Here is a 22,140-nt window from a genome sequence, read left to right on the forward strand (position 1 = left end):
CTTTGTGTTGGTCCCGCCCGCTGGCGCCCGCCCGTCACCCGTTCACCCGTTATGTCAGTTTGGCTTGCGCAGGCAGGTGGCGTTGTCGTGACGATCGTCCGCGCAAGCGCGCTCAGCTGAGGTGGCTGAATGGACATTGACAGATCAGTTAAATAATTATAATTTATTTTATAATACTAAAAAAATAAACCTAATCAATTAAACAAACTTGGGCTTTTATTAAAAAAAGTGTTACAAAGATTTGGCATTGTCGAGTTTGTATTGTGAACAATCAAAGAAGAAGAGTTTTTATAAAAAATCGATGATATTAAAACGACAGATCGTATTTTCGTTGATATTTGTGTGTTAAACGACTTTAGTTTTGCAACAAGTGTGAGCCCCGCTAGTCGTGCTGAGAACGGGTTTCGGGACCGTTGGGTTTTTTGTTTATGTATATTTGTTTGTGGTATATATATTTTGCGAGTGAGTGTGGAGTGTCCGTTAGTGATGCTGCAATCGGGTGCAAGTGGTGACCGCTGAGCCGTCATCTCGCCAGCGTTGCTCGGTGAGTGATGTCCCTCTACTTGTCGATATTGCTATAACAGTGGTTATGCAAGTAATGTCACTGGAAAGTGCGCCGTTTCGTACTTGTTGGGAGTTCAGTCGAGCAGCGTGAACTATCTACCTGCCATGTGGATGTACCTGTTACTTTGGCGCAAGTTACTGTCCTTTCTAATATACAAACGATACCTATATCGATCACACTTTTTTCTTCTCTTCGCAATACTTATTATTCTGTAGAGTCGTACTCACACGCCTTTGAAACAATTAATTTATTGTTCTTATTGTTTTAATGACACCCAGCAACCCAGTAGAGATACAAAAAAATCCTACCATTTTTTCTCGTTGATATGGTAACAAAGAAAATTTCTAATGTAGTTGGAATGGTTCTATACAGTTTATTTATTTATAGATATCTATCTATAACAGATATATATTTGCATAATAATGTTGTTTAGTTGTTGTATGCAAATTGTTATGAAATGCATCACAATAGATGATCGAACATGAATTATGCATCACTGTAATTATGTAGGTTAACATCACAGTTTATCAACTTGATTTATTTGATAAGATACGCCTTAAAGAGGTTATTGTTCCATTGATATAAGTATACTTACAATGTTTTAATGTGTATAGCCATGTATTTATTTGTATGTGTATCTATTAACAACTGTTATCTATTAACATTAATTGGATCAAAAGGTACATATTCAGCCTAATTGTAGGTAATCCAAAATTTGTCACTTTTTCACTAACAAAAGCTTAGAATAAACAATTTTGTGTAACATAACCCCTTTTTATGCATCCCTATCAATTTATCGTTACCTATGCATGCATGACCTTCCTTTAATATTAACTATCCTGGTTTTTGGCTTCCAGTCTAACCAGATCCCGTTTTCTTTCACATTGTCATTAACTTTTGTTTTGTTTTATCCAGGTTTGGTTGAGGGCTGCCTGACTTGGCTTGAAATGGAGATCAGTTCATCATTTATTAACATGTGCTGTTTCGAAAACCTGCTTGCATTTTAACCCTGGCTTTACTTCATCTTAATGTCTGCTTAATTGATCTCACTATGCAAAGATTGTTGGAATTGGAATTCTGAGATAATAGCCACTGCAAGAAAGTTGTTGAAAATAAAGCGAACTTTTGATAAGTGTGATTTACTTGCAAAAATAAATTGTAGATTTTAGAAAAAAAATACATGAAAGATCACACTTACTTGTAATTAAGCAATCTGATTTCAATTCTTATAAGAATCTTATAATATTGAATTCGAAACACTTAAGTACTAAAGGATGTATAGCTTTTTATGCTATTTAAATCAGATTGTTGTCTAAAAATACTAGAAGCACACTTCTTATTACAAAAGCTGCTTAATTTTATTATGTTGCGCATGTAATTCGATTAAAATTTGGTTGGCATTAAACTAACTAACATCGTAAAACATCCATTGTGTTTCCATATTCCAAAACTCCCGCACGCATTTTCTATTACCTTATCTATGTGTTTATTAAAAACTACTTATATTAACATTAATTACTACAAAGACAGATTTCATCAAAATATCCTAGAAAGGTCATAGCCTACGAATAATGTATCCTTATAGTTTCTATCTAGAAAGAAACCACCATATTGTCAGACAGGATTATGTGCTCTATACTGTCAGCCCGTGATATGACGTAAGCAGCCCAAACATTACATTATGGTACATTATCCGTAGCGAGAGCCTTACTATCGCCGGGCCAGGCTGTCCTTGGCCCCATTTCCCATTCTAAGTCTTCCCTAAGGACACCGCGATCCCTATATTTCGCCGAATGTAATGTAACTGAATTCTCAATGCGGCATCTTTTGGGAGCTAAAAATTTTTGAGTTTTAACGGGGTCTTAAGTGAACCTAGTAATCAAACATACAGGTTTGTTTACCTATTGTTTGGTGAAGGCTAATAGATTTGTTACCATAGAATATATTACTGCCAAACTGATGCTAAATACGTTGTTTGTTCAATTAGCTTCTACAGAAAATTCATTTAGTTTCAAATTTAATTCAACACGTACCATTCATGTAAAGAAATCACTATGATATCATAATGCAAGATGGCGTGTTTGGGAACAAGATAGTCAACTTGCCTGTTCGAGGTTTGATCCTAAAGACCCTTTTGTACCTATTTGTATTCTTATCTGTATCTCTGTATCATTTCAAACCACGTGTTTACAAACACTCATGACACTCTTATTTATTGCACTATTTACATACCCTCGTTCAAACTCCCCGAGTTTTTCATGCGGGCCTAAGCAAATACATTTCAATATGATACCCAAATATTTTTTTGTTACGTCTTTCTCGTCTGCATGCAGTATTCCGCCCGGCTGTGTGACCTTGGCCCATTTTGGGGAGCTATCCCGCTAGGATCTTTTCAAACGCCCTCTTAGTTAAATAAATTATTCTTCAGATGGGGAAGGGGGCTTGGGGGCACGTGTGTATGTATTTTTGAGAGGGTGCTCTGTTTTGAGTAGATAACATAACGTATTTTTCTTTATTGCCAGCATTTTATTTGAAGCCCTGATTAACATTGCATAAACTATACTGATTGGGAGCCATTTTTTAACTTACACAGCGTGAAGAATCGTAACATTTGGATTCGTCTACTTTTATAACTGCCTTAAACAATGGCTCTAAAATAGAACCCTGATCAATTACTTTCACTATTCATCTTTAGAGCCTCCAAAATAACTAAACGATTGGATTTTACTATTTCAGCATGCGAAGACAGATAATCCTCCTAATTACCTGAAAATTCAAAGCACCCAGGCCCGGTTAGTGAGTTACAGACTAATTAAATCGCCTATTAAAATCTTACGTAATGCCCAGCTTCATAAAAAAGCAGTATCGAACGAAACTGTTGATTTTACGGCGTACTCGTTCCATGGTTGATTTGCGTAGATACTGCTACTGTTTACAACTGACCCAGTTAGGATAATTTTTCATTTTGATGTAAACCGCTGACGGTTGGATTATGAATTTTATGTAGTTTTATTAGAGTATAATATTGCTGGCCCAAGCAGGCTGATTTTGCAATGTTCGGTTTTAGATCAGATGCAAAATAAATTGAGCTACTTGGCTACTTCACACGAAGCAAGGAGCGTGTATGGTGTAATTAGGTTCCCTGGAACGTATGATTAAGTACCTAGTCATGAAATGATGGAACTGGATCAGATGCTTGACCAATCACAGACTGAAAACAAAAAAATAATGAGTTGAAAACAGAAGCAAGGAGGCGTAGTTTTAAACAAAACGTATCATTAGATCCTTCGTGCAGTTATGAATGGCTATATGCTAGATGATTAGCTTGCTAATTACAAGCATACTAAATGCATAGCTGAGCTTATACTAACTGCCCACACAACACATACCCGATTAGTTACAATTGCAACACATTTTTCCCGCGTGAGTGAGTTTTTAAAGGTTAGTTGTATTATCTAGGTGGATGACGTTACATTACCTTACTGCGGTCAGTATAGGTATAAGTTTTATAAGTACTAGACTTCCAGCCAGCGATTTCACCCGCATCCCATGGGGATAACTTAGGACACCTCGATAAACGGGCTAACTAAATCTGAAAGAATTTTTCAAATCAGACCAGTAGTTTCAGAGATCAGCGCGTTCAACCAAGTAAACAAATAATCTCTTCAGCTTTGTAATATGAACTTGGATATGTAAGCAGCAATCCTGTAAGAAAATAAAGCTCATTTACGTGAATCTAATGGGTATTGAATGGAGCATTACTGGCATGATGCCCATATTAGCAAAGGAGGCTGTTTATGATGAAAGTGAAAAATGAAGTTAGAAAAATCCAGTTACAGTTAAAATAACTGTAGATATATAAGAAAAGCTGAAGGTAATAAATATCTTAGCCAAACTGTATTCTTACAATTAAAAAAAGTCCCAAAAAAACCTTTGCTAAGTCTAATATTAATCCTACTAATATTATAAACGCGAAAGTTTGTATGTATGGATGTATGGATGTTTGTTACTCTTTCACGCAAAAACTACTGAATGGATTTTAATGAAACTTTACAATAATATAGCTTATACATCAGAATAACACATAGGCTACAATTTGTAAACATATTGTTCGAAATACTAAACCTGCGCAGACGAAGTCGCGGGCACCAGCTAGTTACCATTACTTAAGTATCTTACAATAATATTAGTTGAAGTTTCTATAACAATAGGTATTTCAGGACTGAATTATCTAGGTAGGTACCACGAAAGTCACAAATAAGGGCAATTCCTGAGAAATGATCTTGCTGAAAAGTTAATTGGCCAATTGTGGTCAATAGTAACACTGTTCGTTACCTAGCTGAGCCACAGTTCTATTGAATCATCTCACAGTATCACATAGAAGTACCTACTAATTTATTAAAAAAAAACATAAAACAATAGCCAGTTCTAGGAAGCTACCTAGTAAAAAACTAGTTAGGTACATCTACCGGTTATATCAAAACACGTATTATACCGTAGCGAATGCATTTTATACCATGCACATCCATGACCTTGAATCTTGCGCATCGTACACAATCATTATTTGCAGTGTTAATGAAATATGATAATTTGACCTTTTAACTGCGATGCTGGTTTTAGGCCCAAGTTCACCGACAACATAAACGTCAGTTTTCATAAAACAACTGTTTTCTTGGAAAATTGAATGTGAAAATTCGTAGTAAACACTTAACAGTTGTTTTATGTGGCAATGGGCTCTGGGCCATATTGCTCGCAGAGCATATGGCCGATGGGGTCGAAAAGTGCTGGAGTGGAGACCACGGACTAGCAAGCGCAGCGGAGGACGTCCACTAACAAGGTGGACAGACGACTTTATAAAGGTCGCCGTAAGACGCTGGATGCAGGTTGCTTCCAACAAGTATCTGTGGAGATCAAAGGGGGAGGCCTATGTTCAGCAGTGGACGTCCTATGGCTGAGGTTATGATGATGATGAGTTGTTTTATGAAAACTGACGTTTATGTTGTTAGTGAACTTGGGCTTTAAACGTCTTGTCATTCTTATGAACCGGTCTTAATGTTGATTCAATATTGATTGCGTTACGTTGATTACTCAATAAAGAAAATAAAAGACGAAGAATGGCCGGATGTAATCTCAACAATATGCACTTATAGATTGTGATAAATATAATCAATAAAATGTAACATTATAAGGAACTACACTTAAGAATGTTGAGACCTGTTTTCTCATATTTAATTAATCCTAATTGGGTACCTAAACAAAATTGATATTGTATTTGGACTCCATATGCAATCATAGATGCGTTCGCATTGATTTGGACTTATTTGATTTTAATATAACTTTGACAAGTAAGAAACTCTGGAATCAGGAATGTCACAGAACTTCTGTGCGAATCTAAAGTTTTGAAAAATATGAAATATTCTTCTCCAACACAATAAAACTGGCGTGAAATAAGAACAAAATTTAAAATTGCCTCTCGCAACTGTATTCCGCATCTCAAAACTTGCAGTGCATTCAGTTGTTGAGAGTTTTTCAATACAACTTGTGCTGGCAACGAGGCACTAGAGCAGACAAGCAAACAGGGGTTCGCTCATTGTTTTTCAATGTTTATTTTACTTGCTTCCACGGCACGGTGTTATGAACTCACAGGGTTATTTTACTCGTCTAATGCTCCTTAAGCTGTTAACGGAGTACTTATCATAAATTTATTAATAGTGACTGCAGAGTATGGGTGTAAAGCTCGCCGGTTTAAGTGTTTTGTTTAAGCTTTTATGTGCTGGTTTATTTTTAGACTTGATGTTGTCTCTTATGGTTCTGTACCTATTTTCTTTTCTTATACTTTATGATGTAGTGCAGGTCTTCTATCTACATTGGAGAAACTAAAAGTAAAATTGGGAAAAGGAAGATGATGAGAATGGTAACATTGGTGACTTTTACCTGTCATTTTTATGGTTCCGTACCCAACGGGTAAAACGGGACCCGTTGAAATTTTCACTGATGATGTATTTCTGTTGCTGCTATAACAACAAATACTGACAACCAGAATAAAATAAATATTTTGAGGGGCTCTCATACAACAAACGTGATTTTTTTGCTCGTTTTGGCTCTGGTACGGAACCCTTCGTGCGCGAGTCCGACTCGCACTTGGCCGGTTTTTTAATGGAGCATAAGACAACACATAAGTTTTTCTACAATATTCTTACACAGTTGAATTTTCAAGCTAGCTTAATCAATTCAAAATCTTACTTGGCTCCAAGTCCCAATAAGCAACGTTACAAGTTACGGTAATAAGATACTCTATTGAATCTCCCACGCATTGCCCATCACATTCCCATAACCTACTGATTCACAATGATGCTAATTTACAATAATACTATTTTATAGTTACGATTTTAAGTCTTATTTCGATTGACATAAGGAACAAATAGATATTAGATATCTTGCTATAGATTTTATTATTGTTTTATGATATGAGGTAGATTTTTTGCGAGAATTATAAATAGCTGAAAGAGTTTTTTTTTTGTATTTACTACAGCTAGAAGCTTTTAGACCAGAATCTAAGGCAATTTGAGGCACAGAAGGCCTGCCGGGGCTGCGGGATTGTTCGAAAGAATTACCGCGGCCCTGGTACCTACAAAAAAGGCCTACGACAGAACATGACGGTTTTTAGTCAGTAAGAGTCTGACACTCTCTCATCGCTGCTAACCCACAGGGGAGGGGTCATTTGATGAGTTTTGACGTCGTTAAAAAAAATGGCATTTTGAGGCAAGAGGGTAAATGAAGAACATTCATATTGTGTATTGAACTGAATCGATTAAAAATAACAGTTGGACTGATCAAAACTTTGTCTTCGAAGTTTATCTCGGTTCAGTCTAGCCTGTCAATTATGTAGCACTGAACTCAGTTTTGGTCTGAAAACTAAATGGAAAAGTAACGGTTCCTCAGTTTTTGAAATTGGACTCTCAGCAAGCGTTTCGATCGGATAATTTTTAATTTAAAGAAGACCAAAAAAAAAGAGTTAGGTATTTGCCAAATTGCAGATTACAAATCCTTCTTTTTTCTCCTGCCCTGTTCCCAATTTTACTTGGGGTCGGCGCAATATGTCATTCTCTTCCATTTTCCCCTGTCACTCGTCATGCTGACACTCACTCCCTTCCTATTCATATCATCTTTCAGGCAATCCATCCATCTTTTCTTAGGCCTTCCTCTTCCTCTCCATCCATTTACATTCATACTTAGCACACACTTCGTTGCATGCGTATCATCCCTCCTCATTACATGCCCATACCATGACAATCTTGTACCTACTTCTCATCTTTTCTGTAACTGGTGCTACCTATTTTCAGACTTCCTCTAATGTAATGCAGATTACAAATCCATAATTTAATTAATAAATTACAAATGGCTTATTTAAACACGTGTTCCAATTTATGAACATAATATTTTATTAATGAAATGCGCAATTTGTATCTTCCAAAGTTGCCATTTACAAAATCAAAATATTCAATAAAGAGTTCCTTGACTTCGTAAAGCCCGGTTTCCACCGCGAGCGGAACGGACCCATTAATGACTTCGTTAAACTCGCGAACGCAAACTGCATACTTGTATTTCCACCAACAAATAGTCGGACGGAAAGAGCCGAGCGTGTAGAAAGAGTAGAAATGAGCTCGCTCAGTTCTAGGGGGTGGAGCGGAGTACTTACGGACTCCGCTCAACTCGCAATTACAATTTACATAGTAGCGTTTCCACACAGAAAGTCACTCGATAACATCGCAACAACACGACCACACACAACCAACTCAAAACTTCAACTGAACTCGTTCTCTGAGGAAATTATCTATTCGTTTTTCATTTCTCATTTTCCGTTCAGCTCAGTCCGCTCATTTCTCTATCTGAGTTTCATTTTGCAGTGGAAATCAAATGACCAACTTTTCGTTGGTGGAAACGCAAACCTCTTTCATTAAAAAGGAGTCCGTTCCGCCTAACCATTTTCCGCACATTACCCTTTCGCAGTGGAAACCGGGCTTAATGTTGAGAAACTTTCCTGTTCTCTAGAATCAATTTCAATGGCACAGCTTGCAAAAATACGGTTTCTTGAGAGATAAAAACAATGATGCATACAAAAGCATTGAAAAACATCTGTTGTATTGTGTTCTGTCACTGGCTAGCGTGTGGGGACTGGCTATGTTATTATTGCCATGTGCAAAAATTACATGTGGTGTGGTAACCCAGAATGACAGATGTGTTTTTTTCATTTATGAAATTGAATGTAACAGTTTAAATATTCGTAATGTTATTTAGATATGTAGGTACATAAAAAAAATTGTAAACTATATTCTAATTAGATCATGATTTTCGACTCGAAGATTTATTGGTGAAAATAAATGCAAAATGAATGTAATTCATCATTTGAGCGACTTTCTGATGTCTAAATAGAATTGAATCTGTTAAACGATATCATCACAAGTCAGTAGAAACTTGTGATTAATTTACGAACATAGACTTTGTTTAATTGTCTAAATAAAGATAGCAACACCATTAGTAGCTGTTATTGTTGCTGCCAAAATTATTGCAAAAAGTATTGTTGTTGTGTACAAAAAGGTCATGAACACTTTTCCAGAGTAGGTAGGTAATATGGAACCGTGAAGCTTTATAATTCGAATGTAGGTAGCTGAAATATTCATGAAAGGAGATTGGGCAAGAATGTATGTAGTTTGGTCCAAATGTCCACCACGAACGTGACCTATATAATTAAATAGTCCACTTAATTTAGAGTAACTTTTACTAAGAAAGTAAAAAAAAAACAATGCCAAAAAAAAGTTATAGCCAAAAATGTATTCTTAATTTTCGATAGTTTTTGTATGTAATAATTATTATTTTTTATTTTATTCCACTTCCATTACCATTCATTCATTTCATTTATCTAAAACTAAGATGAGTAAGACATTTGCATATAAACAGCCCATATTTTTTTGCCTGATGGATTTACGAATCACTAACCAATTGAGGCGCCAGAAGTGCTTGAATATACTCAGCGGTTCCTGGATCTAAGAAAGTTCGATGTAACTGGTGGTGTCTTCTCTCTAATAATGAATAATCCTATTTTACCTAAAGTTACAGAAAGTACGAAAATCTAACATCACGAAAAGTAATTGAAAAAATCTGTAAATGATTTTTTTGATTTTGCTATAACTTTTTTCTGGCATTATATTTTTTTTACTTTCATAACAAAAAATGTTCTATATTTAACGGGCTATCTAGCCATATAGGTCTCGTTCGTGGTGGACATTTGGACCGGAATCGCCCATTGTCCTTTATCATAGTATGTATAGTATTTAAATTATCGTTCTCGTTCGAAATCACAAATATGACTCTGTGACCATATGAGTCTGTGAGTGATCCATCCTCTACTATTATGAAAACTGAAACTTCTGAGAAACTTCAAAATAAAATAGCACTACCTAAATCTTAAAATTCAGGTAATTTCATACCATAAAAAGAGTAGGTTCCTAGCCAAGACGGTTAATAGACACCTAATCGGCATACTTCATAGATATCATTAGCTTTATATTTCTACTTAAACTTCAAGCCCAAAGTTTCCAATAGCTTTCTCATTAATCACTAGTAAAGTGCAAACCCGATAATCGAGACAGTTCAATTTTAAAACTGCTATCAAGAGCAATATTCCGAATGAATCATGAAATGAACGACTAATGAAAAATTCCTATTGTGAATCGTGTGAAAGAAATAAAAGGGAATTGCATTCATAGTCATATGAGAAATGGTTATTAGGTACTGTATCTATTGAAATTGTTGAAGATAGGTTAGTAGGAAAATAAAGAGTGGGAAAAGCGATTTGTTTAGGATTAAAAGTACCTTCGTATGCAGGGAAAGCAGGTGCAATGATTAGCTACCTAGATCTGATTCTGAGGGTTGTCTTTAGAGTTCTCGTCAAAAAACGATGGTGTTTTGAAGTCATTAATTAGACATCTCCAGCTCATATTCATGGTTAAGTCTTAGTAATCTGTGGTTAAGTCCTCATGTAGTGTTCTGTTAGTAAATGTTGACCAACGTGAAATAGTAAGTAAAAAACTTCGGGATGTCAAAGCTTATTTAGTGTATGTCAGGATGGCATACTGTATTTACACACACTATTTACGATGTCCGTAGGAATGATTAAGTTTTTATGCTAATAAGTAGGTACCAAATATAATTCTCTTTACGACCCTTACTTAACTCCATAGAGTATTAATGCACATTTTAACTACCTACGTACCGTTATTGTGAACAGTAAATGCAGAAACCTTTCGCTCAGAATCTACACTATCTACAAAAGCTTGGAACGTCATCATTGCAAAAGACCAACAGATATCAGAGCATAACACGACGTATTGAAAGAACAGTTTTCAAGGTCTCCTCGGACAGTTTCCGCAGAAGACTGCAGCAGATTCCATTGTTGGTGAACACAATAACATTGTAATTGTGTAGAACATAGTCTTGACAAGACATTGATGAGCCATTTGTTTAGTTTGTCTCTGGACAGTTCTGCTTAGGTGGGAGTATAAACTCTAGGCCTTGTCATTCTAAGGCTTATTTTGAGTTTTTGACTTACGAAAGAAATAAAAATTACGAAAGACTAGGCGGTATGGTCGAAAGATGGTCCTAGGGGCAAAAAAAAATTGAGTGATACAAGTACAAGTAGATATTATAGGTACCTATAACGCGGGAATTTGACAATACTTTAATATCGAAAAGGATTTCGATATAAAATAAGGATAGGAATCCTTAGTAGACAAAACAATAGATTAAGCTGTGATGTCATGTCATGTGTAATAATGTCACATTTTAGAGAAGGATGGTAGGTCATTTCTATTATTTCACTTGAAACTATCCTCATTACGCAGTCCAGCAGTAGTTGAATATGAAATTAATCTAAACTGTTATGAATTCCGTACACAAACACTATGTTTAAGTCATGTCAACATCATATTCCGTGTACCGCAGCAATTATTTATTCAATACCACACAGCTTTATAAGTTGCTTCTACGCTCACGACTTCGCCTAGTGTGAAACGATTTTTGACCTTCTAACGTTGGTCAAAATCATGACACCTTCGTACTGGAAATAATACGAAGTTAGAATAGTTGTAGCAAATATTTAGTAAGAAAAGAAAGATTGCCATTACAATATTTTACAAGGAACGACTACCTATCTGATCTCATCAACCCAGTTGCACCTGGGCAGCCCAATATCCCTTTGTAAGACTGGTTGTCAGGCTTTCTGGCTTCTGACTATCCGTAACGACTGCCAAAGATGTTTAATTGACAGCCATCTTATGTAAACTAGTTAAGATATGACCGAAGCATTATTTATAATCGAATTATAAGAAACTTCGATTTTAATGCATCAGCATGTTAAAAACTGCTTAGCATAATGGCACATACATACTTATGCACGCTAGACAGTGTTGCGACATGCGTTATAAAGTAGATCTGCGCATGCGACGCGATTGCTAATACACGTGTTTCTGTCATACGTTGCAATATAACCGCTATGTTTTAGTGTCGATTTAATTTGCATCTTATCTTCTCTGCTACTTTTTCATTCTTATAGGTACTTAAATACATTTGGATGTAAAAAGTTTTTATGGGAGTGGAGTGGAGTTGGAGTTTCTTGCCAGTTCTTCTGCATTAGACCATCTTCTTTGAACCGTGCAACTAGGTTGACTTCATAAAAACCTGTATTAGGTCTATCTGAAAAAAAAAAATACTTTCACAATGAAATCCAGTAGTTGTAGTGTGTTAGTTAGATCACTTAAAAATTAAATAAGAACGATCCCATCCAATTATACCTTTGAAAGATAAGAATTAAAACTTAATTTAGAAATTGATCAAAATATGTACCTACTTTAATAAGGAGGAAAATGGCATCAACGCAAAACGGTCTTCCGGACTCACTGAAAAAAAACAGTGCCCCACAAATCGGGAAACTAACCCACTTGTATCTACAAACGATCGTGCGCAGGTAATGTGCACCGCTTTTAGATCTAGACACGACTGAAAAACCATCTGGTTTGATTGTCTTATTATCTGTCACTGGCTTCTAATGAATGGTTCCGTAGATAAACTTAACAACGGCGATGAAACTAATGTGGGCAGTGTTTGAAATGGCATTAGAGCCACAGTGGGTATGATGCAATCACTAACGCTGGTTGATATTATTATAGTTACCGAGCATAACCTAAAGAGAAAACATTATTTTGTTTGTTTGTTTGATTGTACCCTAAAGGTTCGAAGCTACTGAACTGATTTGAAAATTCTTAAATTCTTTCACTGTTGAAAAGCTACTCTCTTCACGAGTAGCATAGCCTATAGATATTTTATCCCGGTAGAGGCAGTAGTTCCCACGGGACGCGGGTGAAACTGGGGGAAATCTACTAGTATACTATACTTACTCGTGAAATGAAGTCATTTGCTGTATAGGTCTGTTGCGATTAGCTCAAAAACTGTTGAATGGACTTTAGTGTATTTTCACCAAGAATAAGGTAGAGCATGTATTTTTTCCTCTGACCATATTTATATCGTGTCGTATCCACATCTTCCTGGCATCAAAGAAAATAGCGTGAGTTATGTTATTAATCTTTTCCATCACAAGCTTAGAGAATTAAGACAACTGGAAACGCCATTGCCATGTCTTTTTATCTGCTAAAGATAGGAGAGCACCGTTCATACCTTATCCTATGGGTTAAGTAAGTGCAGTGTTCAGCTTGTGTTGAGAAATTTACTTCTTTTAAGACTATGATGTGATTGGAAAATTCTTAAGCACCTAAGGAGTCACTCTTTGTTGTCTCGATCTCCACGCGTAATTTGGCAGACCTTTTCACTTGTTCCTAATAGTTAAAATTCTATCTTTAGTAAGATCAACAGATAGAAATAATATTGGGAACGGCCGTTACAGACATGTGTTCAAGGCGTCTCCAGTTGCTTGAATGCTCTAAGATTAAGATCGAAGACAAATGCGCCAAAACGGTGTTAGTCGAGTACGTGTTCCGGCGCATCGAACGGCGTGAAATTATAAATTTCTTATATACCCGCTAATGATACATGTCCGCCATTGTGATGCTCTAATACGCATCGTATGAGAGCTGTGTTGGGGCTTAACGGTCACGATAATGGTCGATAGGTACAGCTGCGATTTGATCGAATACTTAAATACGGAATAATAAATAGAATAATGTCTCATTGTGTACTAGTTTTATGAGGACGCACATAGGCTGGCTGACACATCTAGTCTTTAAGATCTTATCTTTGTAAAAAATAATATAGGTATTTCTAGCAAATAAACGATTGAAATTGAATTTGACTGGAGTTGAAGCGTTATCAATGTATTTTTATTTGAAAATGCTCTGTCTTTGAAATTAGTTCAAGAAAGATTTACGTTTCAATTTAAAGTGCAAAAATTAAAAAGGCTGCGTTCATACTTTAAATCCTGAATAGCACTCGGAACTCCATTAAACGGTCTAGGTATTACGGCTCTAGATAAGTTGAGGACTCCTGAATCCTGGCGGTAACGGGCTTTTTCCTGATTCCCTTCCGTTGCTACCTTCATTCACCTCGCTATCTCATTCAACTGTTTATAAAACTCACCTCTACCATAAACAAACGAGAGCAGTGACGCAATTTTTAATCAGGCAACTTTGTATTTTTAATCTGGCGCATTGTCGTTGTCAGTTGGCAATTTTAAATGGTGGCCATTCTTTAAATTGTACGTCAAAGTTAATTGTATTTTGTATTGTGAACTGTAAGTACTGTTTACATTTATTCAACTTGCGATGAGATGCAAGTATACTTACTACTATATTACTTACTGTCAATAATGCTTGGTAGGTAAATCTTACGATAATTTACTTAGAATGACAATATTGCCCCTACGATTCTACCAGCTACCTTCATAAAAGGAATTTAAAAGAACTTATACAGGTTTAGAAATAGGATTGTCACCAAAAAGTAAAAAAATATAGGTTTCCTTATTAAGAGATCGCCATTTTAAGCGGAAACAATGAACTCGCTGACAAATAGGTGAGGTTAAGTGCGATACCTTATTTGGCTACTGTATTGTTTCTAACAAAAATGGAGTAGGTAGGTACACCTGCTGTACCTATGCATGAATTTACTGTGTACCCAATAGTTAGATTATTTACCTAGAGGCGTGACTTGTAGCATTTTTAAGTTCAGTTCAGCAGTGTTTAAATTAAGTTCAAAGGCAAGCATAGAAAAGTAAACGATATAGGTACTTAGATAAAAAGTTAAAAAGAAAATTATTTTGAACATAAATAAATGTTCACATTTTAACATAAACATATAAACTGCCACACTCAGAGTCAGTTAATGGTTACTTAAGTGGCTCCTTAGTATAGATTTAAAAAAGCTCACTCTCAGAGACAGTTAATGATCCGTTAGCATCCCTTAATGACAATTAAAGTTAAGTAAAGCAAAACCTTTACTTAACTTTCTAATGATTGATTTTGACATTGATGTTTAAGGTTATAAAAGTAAATAAAATATTTTAAAGGCTCAGGAATAGAAGTATTTTAACAATAAAGTAAAGATGAGTGATTTGCTTGACTTTATTGATTTTGTAGACTATACTAGAAGGTTTAGAGTAGTGGGGCCAAATAAGAAGCCCAGGAGGAGTAACATTAGAAGTCTATAGGAATATAAAAGGGTATTTTTCTATCAATGTTCAAGCAGTCACTGGGACAAACTTGGAATTTTATGATCTAGTAGCCCGGTGGCCTGGCAGTACCCATCATAGTTTTATTTATAACAGCAGTGCAATTAAGCAAAGACTGAATACTGGTGTGTTAAAAGGGATAATTTTAGGGGACAGCGGGTATGCAATTAGCAATGTGCTACTGACACCGTTTTTATCACCAAATTCAACTGCACAAGAAAACTACAACAGAAGCCAAATAAAATATAATGTGGAATACTGTGGAAAGATGCTTTGGCATTTGGAAAAGAAGGTTTCCTTGTCTCCAACTTGGCATGGGCATTAAGATGGATACAGTTGTGGCTGTTATATGTGCTTGTGCGACATTGCATAATATTTCTTTACAGGTTGATCATTTGGTTCCAAAGAACTGGGAATCTCCTCATATTGAGAATGATGATGTTGTCCTGAGTGAAAGGCGTGAAAGCACAACCAACAAGCAATGGATTTTTGGTGCGACAATCTATAGTTGATAGATTTTTCTCATAATATAATTTTTAATAAATAAAAATCCATAAAATAAGATGAATACTTTTTTAATTGTTGAACAAGAGGCCAATTATGTAGTACAAAGTTTATTTGACTTCCTCGTTGATCTAGTGGTCGCAAGCGCGGCTGCTGTGCTCGAGGTCTCGGCCGGTCGGAGGTCGGGCCGAAATCGCTTTTTGAGTTTTCTTAAACTTTCACAAAGCAGCCCGTAGTCTGGAAGTTGGTGATTGATTCCTGATTGAACTCCTGTGTTATACTATCCCATGCTGCTTGTTTCTTGGCGACTGACTTGCCATCTGTTATTTAAAATTCCACGATTGGTCTCTTTTTAACTAATTGTGCTAACAAAGCTTTTTCGTCCGCCGTGAAATTAGCCACACGTTTGCGTGGGGCTCTTGTTCCTGAAGACTCCTAAAATGAAACAAGCACAAGTTAAATTCTTCAAATACATATGTGCAGCTATTAATGTACATAGAAACGAAACTTACCATGATAATATGTTAAGAAAGCTATTTATTTCAGAGCTTATCACACTTTTCTTTCCTGACGGTTAACGGAACAAGAATTTTAAACGTAACCTTGACACTGACAGTACAATATTGACAGTGATACCAGAAAAAAGTTTCCATGTACTTTATATCATTTACATGAAAATATGTGTTTTTACGTAAAAATGATCCCGAAATTAACAAATTCTTATTTCTATTGTTGATATACAAGGTTTTAATGTATTTAAATAACAGTTTTTGCTACTTAATAATTTCACATTTTAAGGTGCGGCTACACCTTTCGTTAACCTTACTAATTTAAGTATCCATTCTGAGTGTGGCAGTTATTATCCAAACTAATATTATAAATGCGAAAGTAACTCTGTCTGTCTGTCTGTCTGTCTTTCTGTCTGTCTGTCTGTCTTTTCTTCACGCCTAAACTACTGAACCGATTTGTGTGAAATTTGGTACAGACATAGTTTGAAACTTGAGAAAGGACATAGGATAGTTTTTATTACAAAAAAAAAAAAAAAAATATTCCGGACATATAGCGCCATCTATTGGTCAAATCAAAAATCTGCTGGTAGTCACTATTCCACGCGAACGAAGTTGCGGGCAAAAGCTAGTTAATTATATAGGTATACAGCTGCGTTATATACACGGACTAGTGTGGTTCCTTATGTACACTCTGAAATAGAAACGTATATAGCTTCTTCATCTTACTGCCACACTCAGAATGGATACTTAAATTAGTCCTAATGAGTTCTTAACTAATTATCATTAAATCTGTTAATGAACGATACATCCCAGAGACGAAATTTAAGGGTTAATTAGTTAATGACAGCCTTAAGTATCCGTAGGGCAGAGTATCGTCAAATTGTCTTTGATAATGCTTATCGATAAACGAAAGGTGTAGCCGCACCTTAAAATATGAAATTATTAAGTAGCAAAAACTGTTATTTAAATACATTAAAACCTTGTATATCAACAATAGAAATAACAATTTGTTAATTTCGGGATCGTTTTTACGTAAAAATACCTATTTTCATGTAAATGATATAAAGTACATGGAAACTTTTTTCTGGTATCACTGTCAATATTGTACTGTCAGTGTCAAGGTTACGTTTAAAATTTTCTTGTTCCGTTAACCGTCAGGAAAGAAAAATGTGTGGAAAAGTGTGATAAGCTCTGAAATAAATAGCTTTATCTTAACATATTATCATGGTAAGTTTCGTTTCTATGTACGTTAGTAGCTGCACATATGTATTTGAAGAATTTAACTTGTGCTTGTTTCATTTTAGGAGTCTTCAGGAACAAGAGTGTGGCAACGCACAACGCAAACGTGTGGCTAATTTCACGGCGGACGAAAAAGCTTTGTTGGCACAATTAGTTAAAAAGAGACCAATCGTGGAATCTTAAATAACAGATGGCAAGTCAGTCGCCAAGAAACAAGCAGCATGGGATAGTATAACACAGGAGTTCAATCAGGAATCAATCACCAACTTCCAGACTACGGGCTGCTTTGTGAAAGTTTAAGAAAACCCAAAAAGCGATTTCGGCCCGACCCGGGAATCGAACCCGAGTCCTCGAGCACAGCAGCCGCGCTTGCGACCACTAGATCAACGAGGAAGTCAAATAAACTTTGTACTACATAATTGGCCTCTTGTTCAACAATTAAAAAAGTATTCCTCTTATTTTATGGATTTTTATTTATTAAAAATTATATTATGAGAAAAATCTATCAACTATAGATTGTCGCACCCAAAATCCATTGCTGTTGGTTGTGCTTTCACGCCTTTCACTCAGGACAACATCATCATTCTCAATATGAGGAGATTCCCAGTTCTTTGGAACCAAATCATCAACCTGTAAATAAATATTATGCAATGTCGCACAAGCACATATAACAGCCACAACTGTATCCATCTTAATGCCCATGCCAAGTTGGAGACAAGGAAACCTTCTTTTCCAAATGCCAAAGCATCTTTCCACAGTATTCCACATTATACTTTATTTGGCTTCTGTTGTAGTTTTCTTGTGCAGTTGAAATTGGTGATAAAAACGGTGTCAGTAGCACATTGCTAACTGCATACCCGCTGTCCCTTAAAATTATCCCTTTTAACACACCAGTATTCAGTCTTTGTTTACTTGCACTGCTGTTATAAATAAAACTATCATGGGTACTGCCAGGCCACCGGGCTACTAGATCATAAAATTCCAAGTTTGTCCCAGTGACTGCTTGAACATTGATAGAAAAATACCCTTTTATATTCCTATAGACTTCTAATGTTACTCCTCATGGGCTTCTTATTTGGCCCCACTACTCTAAACCTTCTGGTATAGTCTACAAAATCAATAAAGTCAAGCAAATCACTCATCTTTACTTTATTGTTAAAACATTCCTATTCCTGAGACTTTTTAAAATATTTTATTTACTTTTATAACCTTAAACATAAATGTCAAAATCAATCATTAGAACGTTAAGTAAAGGTTTTGCTTTACTTAACTTTAATTGTCATTAAGGGATGCTAACGGATCATTAACTGTCTCTGAGAGTGAGCTTTTTTAAATCTATACTAAGGAGCCACTTAAGTAACCATTAACTGACTCTGAGTGTGGCAGTTAGTTCTTATTATTCGCAATCTAATTATTCATTCCTAGTTCCATCTCGCCATAAACTATTGTTTATGTAGACTAACGTTTATGTTCCTTACCTACATTGTTCAACCTTCACTGATCACTATTCTATACGAGAAATAGTCCAGAATATTGCCAGGCCTGTGGATTGGACAGACGTGTGGCGGCCAGGTGTCAGCCACGCGTTCAACTGACGCGCAGCCGACCGTACAGAGTAGGGCCGCCATGATTCTGACAATTTGTGGATAAGAAACTGCTCGAAAAATGTTGGTGTTTCATTTTGTACAAGTGATTTGTATAGATACTGAAGTGTGTTTTTGGTATGCTTCATTGCATTTAAAAGAATTGAAAATAAATGTTAAACAATCAAACTAGTAAAATAAGGAACACAAAAGCAGATGGCTTTTGTTACTGACTCACTACATTTCCCCACAATGACGGTTTACTTCACAAACAACTTGTGCTTGCTTAGTTAAGAGACACTTTACAAATTGATAACATCTTTTTTTTGTCGTTTGGATTTCCCATATATCTACAATCTACATACTCATAAAAAACTGACGAATCAACACATCTGCGGACTTGCTTCAGACAGAGTCCAGACGCCACGGCTTGCAAAAGAATTGTTTTTATAAAACCCGCCGAGCTGGTTTACAGCAACCAAAACCAGTTTAATTACATCTAATGTGTGTTGTTTACCATATTGATTTAGACCCGGTTCAAGATCGTTCAACTTTGAAAAGTAAATTTCATAATGTCAAGGACTTGAGAAGAGTTAAGTATTTAATTAGGTGTGGTGAAAATTAGATATGTACTTGAATAGAAATTGATTAAAATATGTAACATTTAATAAATTATTTGACTTTCATTGACGTACCTAGGTTAAGCAGTAGAAAGCTTTTTCCAAAGTTAATGTGCATAAAATTATGCATTTAGCGTACTTTTATTCCTATAACATCTTTGTAGATACCTCCTTACCTATTCCGGTACTTTTCAACCCTTAACCATGAGTTCCTAAAAATTAGTTTCCACAAGCTTACCTAAAGCATGGTCACCGTATTCCTTATGCCCTACAGTTGCACAAACCCTTCACGGTGGGTGCGCAATCTGTAAAACTCCAAGATACTGGTGCATATTGCAGACGGTAACCTTTACTTTAAATTATACGTCGCTTCTAGATTTATAAAAACCTGGAGCATCAAGTTTGTATGACAGTTGATGGCGTGTCTATGGTACCTTTTCAGTACTCGGGAGTAAAGAAGTTCTATATCAGCGTATTTGGTTCAGTAGTTTTGATCATTACCGTCTTTGCGTTACAGTAAAACTCAAATCTTTTTAATTAATGGATAGAAGGTTGGGCTATCTTATTTATCTTGGGCAGGGCGATCCCACTAAGGTCGTACTGACTGTAATTTTAAAGAGGATTGCCAAATATGAGCAAACGTTATGTTCATTATAACCCTTTATTTTCATCAAACCCCAATTCCGTTGATGTTTACGTCAGTATGATACGTAATTAATTCATATTTCTTAGCTTGTGGTTATTATCTTACTATACATATCTTATTCTGTTAGTTGCATAAACCCTTCACGGTCGTTGATCACGTTTGAAGGCAGAGATGTTTTAATGACTGGGTTGCCATTGTACAATATTGTTGCAGCTACCATTAAGGTTTGAAGCTATTGTTTTTGGTAGGTATTACAATACGTCAAATGAATCCAATTTCTTCATATCATTAAATAAATTATAAGTAGCTTATTGGTTTGAAAATAAAAATTAAAAAGCTTTATGAATATTAAATTAATATTGACACAACAACAACTGGTTCTAGTTTTTTGGTAGCGAGTAAATGTCAATGCACTTAGGTCAGCGTTAATCTTAGAATATCTAAATTATTGCTTTCTTATTAATATTAATGTTGACAGTTAGGTTGAAAGATCTTCAGATATTTAACGAGCTGTTCCTCGCAGTTTTACCCGCCCCATAAAATTACGCATTCTGTGGCCACGTTTCTTACTGCCCCATTTTGTTGAACTAGTAGAAATCGCGGCTTTAGTTCAACTAAAGATTCAATACCTTAGCATGTCTGGTTTCCATTATACTTACTTTTATTTACTAGTCTCGTCAGTGCTCCATTTTAACCAGCGTTAGACGATTAGATACAGTCGGAATGGCGCGTGGTTGACGGACGATCGCAGAGATTAGTACATGCGATGAATCACTAGTCTTCACTGGCTTTATATGTGGCCCCAATATTGGTCCGCATGTGTATGGAAGGAAATTAGATTTTGGCCAACATTTGTTGTGAGACATTCATTTTTTTAAGTGGAAGAAATAAAAGAATAAGAAAGAATTCGCGTTTATTAAATATATGTTTATTAATATAATAACCATAGATTGAGGAATACTCGTAAAAGATTATAACCGTTGTCTTTATATAGGGAAACCTACCGGGGATTCGTAAGAAAGACGATTTCTATGATGGGGCTAAATGTTTCTATTTTGGTGGTTGATAATAATGCAAGACTGTGATATGGACCAACCAAAATTCTAGAAAAATACCACCTGAACCACTCTAATCACTTTCTCAATTTTAAACCAACTTCTAAAAAAGAAGAGGTTTACAATTTCTTCTTTGACTCTTTGACTATGTTTTATTTTGTTCGACGTGTTTTACATTTGGCAAATGTTGGCAACAACAGTTGAATCCGTAAGACAAACGTGTGACACCCGACGCCAAGTCTTGTGTCTATTGCCTGCCAGTCCACATAAGTTTACAGTCCACATAACGTTTACGTCATACGATATAGTTAGTTAGTTAGTTACAGCCTATTTATCGTCCCACTGCTGGGCACAGGCCTCCTCTCAAACGGAGAAGGATTGAGCATTAATCACCACGCTTGCTCAATGCGGGTTGGTGATTTCAGACTATATAGTAGTCCAGGTTTCCTCAAGATGTTTTCCTTCACCTTTTTATCAGCCATTGGTGTCTAAGATATACTTAGAAAGTACATACAAACTTAGAAAAGTTGCATTGGTACTTGCCTGACCTGGAATCGAACCCGCGCCCTCATACTCGAGAGGTTGGTTCTTTGCCCACTAAGCCACCACGACATGTAGTTACAAATATACTGTGTGCTTCATTGATTGATAGCTTGTGGACTAACAGCCGATCCCAATATACTGTCTA

General features: G+C 35.9%; 1 protein-coding gene across 1 annotated transcript in view; it reads left to right on the forward strand.

Annotated features, from left to right (window-relative positions):
- Positions 1-19: 19 nt before the first annotated feature.
- The window catches only part of LOC110382903 (serine/arginine repetitive matrix protein 1), an 81,268-nt gene continuing 59,147 nt past the window's right edge, over positions 20-22,140 (forward strand). The window contains exon 1 of the mRNA XM_049845612.2: positions 20-544. The gene's annotated coding sequence lies outside the window, so the exon portion shown is untranslated. The remainder of the gene's footprint in view (positions 545-22,140) is intronic.

Source organism: Helicoverpa armigera, chromosome 25 (genome assembly GCF_030705265.1).
Source record: "Helicoverpa armigera isolate CAAS_96S chromosome 25, ASM3070526v1, whole genome shotgun sequence".
Lineage (NCBI taxonomy): Eukaryota > Metazoa > Arthropoda > Insecta > Lepidoptera > Noctuidae > Helicoverpa > Helicoverpa armigera.